Source organism: Rhodamnia argentea, chromosome 6, assembly GCF_020921035.1.
Source record: "Rhodamnia argentea isolate NSW1041297 chromosome 6, ASM2092103v1, whole genome shotgun sequence".
In the NCBI taxonomy this organism is placed as follows: Eukaryota; Viridiplantae; Streptophyta; class Magnoliopsida; order Myrtales; family Myrtaceae; genus Rhodamnia; species Rhodamnia argentea.
In genome coordinates this window covers 3,834,158-3,843,372 of record NC_063155.1, presented here as the reverse complement: position 1 = coordinate 3,843,372, position 9,215 = coordinate 3,834,158, and positions in this window count along the sequence as shown.

Below are 9,215 nucleotides of genomic sequence, written 5' to 3'. Positions count from 1 at the left end.
AATTCGACAAGACACGGTTGCAACCCTCCGGAGGGGCGAGAATCCTGAGGAGAGTTCGACGAAGTGCCAAGCGGGTGCCAATGATCCTTCTGGCGATGTGGTGCTTACGCTTAGCGCGAGCTCTCGCAAGCTGTGCCGACAGCAACTGGGTTTTCGCATTAGTTATTTCGTTTGATTTAAGTTTAGGAGTTGTCACAAAATTATCATGGGCAGCTACTGCATCAGCTACTTTCTATGTTCAATGAGCAGGAGCTTTACCCGCTGCATTGGTTGGGAGCTAAGTAAGACGCATGACCCGTCTTACTTCTATGAGCAAGATATTTGTGAGTCTGGGGACTTGATTATGTTGGATATTTCGTACTTTTTTTCTCTTTTATGTATACTTACTTCATGCAATTTTTTCCTATTTATTCCCTAACATACATCTAGTTGTCCATGATTTTCAAGCAATACAAATCAAATCAACCAATAATAAATCAAATAAAGTACATAAAAGAAAATAACAGAAGCCATATCGAATATGCAAATTTAAGTTTTAAATGAAAGGTTACTTGAATCCAAATTGACAAAAAAATGAATAGGTAGCGAATACTTCGAGGTGCGATACAACTTCCTTATGCTACTTCTCTTTCCCTCTTCATGATACATAGCGAAATGATAATTGGATTCCCTAGTTGCCAAAGATTTGGAACATAAATTACCAATAAGTTTGTGTTGAATTAATTTAGATTTCGCATACCTCAACTTAGATTATGTAATTGGATTGTATCACAATATTAAGTTAAAAATAAAGTGTCCAAACTCTTCGCTTACTTAACTAAGTCATAGTAAGTGTGTTATCTTTTCTTCCGAATTTCTTTTTTTTTCATTATGGAAAAATTTGAAGAACTCTCCTCATTCCTCGATTACTTCATGCATTATCTATTTCTGACATCATAAGTTTGCTTCTTAAGATTTCATTGAGTTTCAAATATACCCTTGCGAAAACTAAAACTAAGCATGACATGTTTTGATGTCCTAATGGTGTAGGTTAGTCACGACTAAAGAGGCCAATATCATGCTTACACCTTGCCCGAGTGTGTCCTTCCTATGGTGTTCACGTTAGACACCAAATTATACCTGACTATATTTAACAATTTATATTTATCTTAGATTTTCACTTTTAGACTCCATTCTAGACAGCCTCAAGCTGAATACGTTATATCAGCCACCCCAATCTAAATGCATCCATTTGTCTCATATACTATAGCGATGATGAGAAGAGATATATTTTACATCCCATAGGGGGCTATAATTGGAGATACCATTATTTCTGGCACAGGAGTTCCTATAAAAATGGAAAAGTTCTCTCGCAATCATTGAAATGAAATCTATGATTAGAATGATAGGCTATGGTTTCAATCTTTTTGGCTAGCATACTATCATGGAGTCCGTCATTTTCCCATTGAAGTACTAACATAGCATCCATGTGGCAATGATGTGATATCCAAAAGTTGGTGATTTATTTTATATGTCAACAGTTCTCTGAATGGATTAATCAGATTCCCACAAAGCACATTAATCGTGCAAATTTTTAAATTTAGTTATTGGGTAATTACATTCAAAGGTTCAAGTAACCTAATTATGAACTTACCAAAATTTTACGCCTGTTGATAACATCACCGTGTGATCGCAGGTTACTAGGACTTTTGCCCCAACACAAACAACTCTTCTTCCATTGTCAACCAAACAGTCAGCCTAGTCATCAACCAAGAATATTGGCGGATAGTTTTTAGTTTCCTGGTTAAGCATCTAAACATGTGTGGTTAGACAAATCACGGTACGGTTACCTTCCCCTTTTCCACATGGCTGTGGCGAGACCCGATATTTGCTCCGTTCTCCATGGTTAAATAGCTGAATGATGTCGATATCGAACCAATGAATGTGGCAACGATGAGGTCTTCAGCTAACAAGTGATACGAAAGGCAATCGAGCAACCAGAGATTTGCGATGGACAGTCCAGGCGTAGGGCAAAATCAATAACATGCTTGAAGATGCAAAGGTGAACACAATTGGACATGCAAATAAGAATATTTCTAAAATATGCAAATATTCGAGATGCAATTTCCTTTATCTGGAACACCTAAGTAATCTACATGTTGTTCCGTTAAATATGCCTTAACATGCATATCCAAAATGCAACTAATGTCTATAAAGTCCCATGAATGGTTTCTTTTTTAATGAAACGTGACATATGTACATTATGTGCATTGTAAGCACAAAATTAAAGGTGAGAGACTCACAAGGACAATTAGCGGTAATGTGATGATGGCTTCAGCTCGATCATGGCATCAAAGTGAATTGTGACGACAGTACTGGAACGAAACAAAGCAAAATCAAATGACAGATTTGGAATTTGAAATGAACTCTAGAGTTTAGTGGGACAAGAAACAACTTGGTGTTGTTGCTACTTCCTAATCTTATTTGCTGGTGAGACTGGACATGCCCCTCCTCTTGGAGAACACTTAGCTGAATGTGTGTTTTTCTCAATTCACATTCCTTCCCTTCCGTTGTCCTAAAGCTTGGACCCTTCAAGCTTAAAAAATAACAAATAAAAAATAATAATAAAAACCCTTCCGATACTTCACGTGGATCTTCCAATACCAACTGAAGTATCGTCCATTCTTTTCCTATTTCAAGCACAAAGCAATCTCCATTTGTAAATATGCTCATTATATTTCTACTTTCTCTGTCTTCCTTTCGGCACACAATACATATTTTCTTAGGTGCACAATCATAGTGAAGTAAAGAGTAAAAACGAGAAAAAGAAATCGACACACAAGATTTGTCCTGGTTCACCCTTAAACTAGAGCTACATCCAACGGAGGATTCTACTAAAATTAGCCCATCACATTTTTCTGTTTCATCTCTCAATTACAAGATAAAGAGATTATATATAAATTATAGCTATTCATGGTTTAAAACCCAAATTACCAATAATATATAAGTAGCAGCTATTCATGACCTGAATTGGCCCCGCCTATGACGTTCAAGCTAGACACCAAATAATACCTAACATTATTTAACAAGTTAAATTTATCTTTACAAAAATCATTTTTTATTCTATAATCCCTCAAAATAGCTCGTGTTTTTGCTTCAATTTAAAATGAATTTCTCTCGTGATCACTAAAATTAAATTTGTGATTAGGTTGATAAACTTTGATTTAAATCTTTTTTGCATACATACTTTCACGGTGTCCATCATTTTCCCATTGAAGTACTAACATAGTGTACATGTGGCAATGAAGTGACCTCCAAAAGTTGGTGATTCGTTCGTTATGTCAACAGTTCTCTAAAGAGATTAATCGAACTCTAATCAAAGTACCTTTAATCGGGATGCTACGGTGCTGAAATAACCCATGTCATATTCCCAGGAAAAGCTCGAACAACCTTCAATAAAAAGGATACTTGTACCAAAAACTGACATAAGTGGGTAGGTAAAGAATATTTAGGGGGTGAGATAACTCTCTCTTAAGGAACTCAGCTAAATAGCCTCATGAACTCGGGGCGTAGGGGTGCCTCGCGCTCTTGCAAGTCGCGTTACCTGCTTTTTGCCAACACAGAACCACCTCCTTCTTCCCGTGGATTCCTTTCTCGATGCTCTCGAAACCGCCACGGCTCCTCTGTGTTCCCCGATCTCTTGACAATTGCTTCAGCGTGATGGCTCGGGGCAACGTCTTTTCGCAACTTCATGGTTGCGAGACCCATCTTCGCCGGCGATTTTTCAATTTGATGACTTGAGTATTGATGGGCTAGATTTTGAGTGATCATAGAACTGTCCACTCGCTGCGTTGTACATACATATGATTGTGATTAAGACCGATCTTGAGCCGGCATAGGAAATATTTGACGTCGACTCTGGATTCTTATTTAGGAAAGAAAACATGAATTCGATGACTCTCCCATGCACGTGGACTCAAAACTCAAAACCTCCGTGCAAAACAAATCTTTCCTGTTCTGCACTTACTGTTATTGTGGAACTTGACTTAACTTTTTTAATTTAGTTATTGGGTAATTAAAGTCAAAGGTCCAAGTAACCTAATTATAAACTTACCTAAATTTTTATGGAGCAGAAATTTTTACCCTGTTAATAATGTCTCCGTGATCACACGTTACTAGGACTTTTGCCCCAACACAAACAACTCCTCTTCCATTGTCGGCCAAACAGTCCGCCTAGACATCAACCAAGAATATTAGCGGATGTCTTTTATTTTCCAGGTTAAGCATCTAAACATGTGGGGTTAGAAAAATCACGGTACGGTCACCTTCTCCTTTTCCACATGGCTGTGGCGAGATCCGATATTTGCTCCATTCTCCATCCTCAAATACCTTAATGATGTTGATTTCGGAGCAAAGAATTCGGCAATGATGAGGTCCTCAGTTGTACTCATCTTTGTTTGTTCTTTATTTGTGTTGTAACATATGCGAAAATCAAATACAGAATACAAGGATTTACGTGATTCGATCAAGGAGATCTACGTCCATGGGTGAGGCAAAACAAGATTCCACTATAATTAAAGAGAGTACAGATTACAAAAGTCGGTCTTATCGACTGAATAAAAACACACGGCTCACAAGTCTTTCATGTGAGGAAAATCCTCAATCTAAAAGAAAAAAACCGTAGCCGCGGTATAAATAGAACAAAAAAAAAAAAATCTCGGGAGCGTTGTCCCCAAACCCTCATAAAGATCTATTCGTATCGCTATAAAGATTTGTTCGCTTGCTCTAAGTTGGGCCTATCGGCCCAACTTTCCGCGTCACAAACTAAATCTCAATTTTTTCTCTACTTTTGGGCCACAAAAAAAAAATATATGTCGGGTCGGGTGATGAACCGGATCGAGTACATAAAATTTAAGACATATTTAACAATTTGTAACAACAAGGGCATTCAATATCGAGAAAAAGACATTTGTTGAGATTTTCAACAATTTGCCGGCCGGAACTCCTCTTACAGTTCATTGCAAATCCAAGAACAATGATCTCGGAATCCATCATATAACGAGCAGTTGGAGATTCTCATTCAGACCCAGAATCTTCGGGGGGACGTTGTACTTTTGTAGTTTTGCATGGCCGGATCGCTTTGAGTGGTTTGATATATATAAGTACAAAAGAGACAGTTATCATGGCAGTACGTGTACTTGGAGGATCTCGTCCAACGGTCCTTGCAGGATCATCGACTCCGGAAAGTACCAGACTTGTTAGCCATGGAATGAGAAGAAACCTGGTAGGTGAATGCTTGACAGAGAAAGACGATGTTGTGACCTCATATTTCGCGATTTAGATGGTATATGAATCACCTTACTTATCTTTTCTTTTTATATGTATACACAAATACGTTTGATTCTTATAATTTCCTTGTCATTTCACTTTTCATTGGCATCTCGTTATTTAAATTGTTGTCTCTAAATTTTTTGTCGTTATATTTGCGCTTATTAGTTGCACTGTTTCTTATCTCTATCAAAATATTTTGATGTAGATATTTTATAATAAAAATGTTAATTAAGTGTCAAGCCGTGTCGGTTCAAATATGTAACTATGGTACCGTGTCACGAATCAACACCCTTGAATTCTTTTCTTTTCTTTTCTTTTCTTTTTGGGCTCATCAACACCTTTGAATTCTTAAGTGCATAAAATTGAATTCGTTTTGAAAATTTGGCAAAATATGGGAAAACTAAAACGATGAGCGACATTTTTAAGTGGACAATATTTTGGGCTCATTGATCTAGTGATAATATAGGCAATGTAAGAATATTTCTAAATATGGAAATATTCGAGATAAAATTTCCCTAAATCTGGAACACTAAGTAATCAACATGTTGTTCTGTTAAATATGCCCTAACATGCAAATCCAAAATGTAACAAATCCCTATAAAGTATAAAGTGGCATGCATGATTTTTTTTTTTTAATGAAATGTGACGTGTATATTTTGTGCATTGTAAACACGAAATTAAACGTGACGTGGCCTAAGGGACTCGGTGCGATGACTCACAATGACACTTGGCAGAAATCAACGAGGGCGGCGGTTGTAACCCAGCAATGTGGTGATGGCTCCGGCTCGACCATGGCAGCCTGCCGAGGCTTCCCCGCCATGGAGCTGGTCCGCCTCGTCCGCCAGGCAATCCGATCTGATTTTCTACTTAACTGGCTCCACGAGCCCCTCCAGTTGATCGCGTTCCACCCGGAACAACTCCCAATGCTGATAGAAGCTCTCCATGGCAGCGTCGGCAGCAGCTATTTCCTAGGCCCCGGACGCTTCCCTGGCCTCGAGAACACTCAACGCAGCAGCAAAGAGGTCCCGGTAGGCATTGCTCAAGGAATCTACGATGTTGTCCGTTGTCGAAGAGTTCCTAATTCGCTGCTCTTCTCTCCGCAGTTGCAATTCCATCATGATATGCAAAGCCCGCAAAAGTACAAGCAGTGTGCAATTTCAAAGGAGTGAAACGAAGGCATTCAACTAAAAGATGTGTGTGATCGACTAATTGAGAAATGCACCTGAACAATGAAAATTAAATGAAGAATCATCCGATTCAACTACTTGTGAGCACTTAAAAGCTCCAACCAAAGAAATCGAGACCCACCTTCGTAAAAGCCAAAGACTATCTGTTTCTCTAAAACTCGGTAGTGTTGGAGGTCCTGAAAAAGATCGCCGTCGTTGGTGGGAGGTGAGCGCAGTAGTTGGGATTGCAAGTTCGTTTGATCTCGCTCTCGATCGATCGATCGAAGTGGGTCTTCATTGTTGTCAATGGGTTGTTAATGCCTGGGGTTTGGGTTGGAGAAGAAGATTGTTGTGCGGGCTATATTAATGTGTACTTTATATGTATAATGGGATATTTCTGTAAGGGCTGCGGATTTGTACAGTTGGTTGATTCACGAAATCACCTCTTGAGCTAACCGCTTCATAATTGGCTGATGCTCTCTGACTTTAAATATCAACATGGTATCAGAGCAAGAAAACGTATTATATTCTCCAACATCTTTAACCCAAATCAACATTTCCTTTGTTCCAATCAGTATCTCAACAATATACAGTGCATCTCCAAATTTTTCTTCCTCTACATCTCTTTGGTCATCATATTCTCTCTCTCTCTCTCTCTCTCTCTCTCTCTCTCTCTCTCTCTCTCTCTCTCTCTCTCTCTCTCTCTCTCTCTCTATTAATCCCAATTTCCCATCACCTCTCAACAATATTCCGTCCACTTTCACCTCTTCTTCCCTCTTCTCTACTGCTCCGATCTCTACTATTGTTTCAATTACGCTCGTGCAATCAACCTTGCCATCTGCTATTCTCGTCTCAATCAAAATTGATGCGGACAATTATCTTTTATGAAAAATCTCAATTTGAACATATTCTAATCTACAAGGATCTACTAAGCTATGTGGATGGGCTCTAGATATTCCAGCGCGTAGTCAAGGAAAAATATTTTTCACCAATGAAAAAAAAACACCTTCGGATATTGGGAAAACCTCATCTTTTCTCCATGCACCTTCACCTTCCTTTCCTTTTCAATTATTTTTTATGGAATTTAGTGAGTAGAAGCTTCCTTATGAATCTAAAATCCTGCAGCGGCGCGATCGTACATATGTCAGTCCTTCCTTTATGTTACTCGGTTAGTGGAAAGCCGGATAAGCAAACATTGCCAATTTGCCATATGATAAAGAACTGACCACAATTAGTTTTAATGTCTATTTAACATTCAGAAAAAGAAAAGGAGTAAAAATCAAGGGATTCTTCATATTCCATTGGGATAAGTGAATTAGAAGTCTTAACACTTGCCATGAAAGTTCAATCGAGTCCTAAAACTTACCAAAAATGTAATCGAATCCTAAATCTTTTTCAAGTTTGAGCAATCAAGTCCCTCCGCTAACTCAATTAACTATTATAGAGAGTTTATGCATTGGTTTTTGCTTGCCAATGCTCATCTCATGGAAGAGAAGGCTTTAATTTATCGTCGTCCGGATGAATTTTCTGTGAGGCGTTAGCTCGCTTCGTGTCTCTTTCATTCGTATTAATTTCATCTTAGAGTTGTGTATCGATTTGCGTTAATTTAATCTTATTAACAGATGAATAATATTAGAAGTGGTCTCAAGTTCTTACGCATCATGCAGCATACAAGTATCTCAGAAATAAAAAAAAAAGATAAGATTTCTCAAATGCTTACGATTTTAACATGCACTTCTTGTCCTCCTTTTGTAACTTGCATGCCCCGCTCAGGTTGTTGTACATGTGTTGTGTACAAAAGATCCCAACATGATGTAATACCTATCTTTTGCATTCAAATTCCCATTGGATCAATTCATACAAGCACATTTAGTCGTGTTATCGACAAGGACACTTGCATTGAGCTTACTATGCACTGGTTAACAAAAGATTCGGATCAGGTTTTGTATGATGAATAGTTCTTATATTAGATGTAGTTAGTAATTTATGGAAACACCCAAAATTTCCATGGTCTTTCCATTGCAATCGAAGCTTTCACGATTATCATAGAAGCATCTAAATGTTGTATTTCATATTTTATATTGTCACATAGCCATACTGATGTGGAAAAGTTTCGCCGTATTAAAAGAATCCAACATGAAAATAATTTTTCATGAAGAGAAAGTTCATACATTTAGGTAAATAAAAAAAAACCCCCCATGAATGAATCCACCGCGTGAAGTTTTTGGATCATAAATCGGTTGAAGTCAAAGATAGTAGTTTAATGAATTTTCAGGAAACCTCGAATATAAAAACATTTTCCAATCCCTTGTCTGAGTTTTTTTCAATACAAACAAAATGTGTCATCTTTTCAAGTTTGGATTTGACCTGAGATCTCCACTAAATAAATTACCATATCTCGAGATTTCGCCGATGTGATTTGCTTGCTCGATAAACTTTAAGCACGATTTGTGACACGACTCGCTCACCTAGTAAAAGCTCGTGTCTACCTTCTTTTAGATGTTGGATAATAAAGAGAGAGAAACGACTTTAGCCGATTCCTTTGACGTGGCATCGTTTCAAGAAGCCACGTCTTACACGAATGAGTCAATGACTATTTGATAGCCTTACTGACCAGATTAAGACCTCGTATTGATCTTAATTTGGAAAGTTTATCCGGAAAGTTACAAAAATGTGGCTCGACTGTAAGAACCAAGCTAGTTCTAGTGCTATTTCTAATTCAGCTCCGAGTCCCCTGGC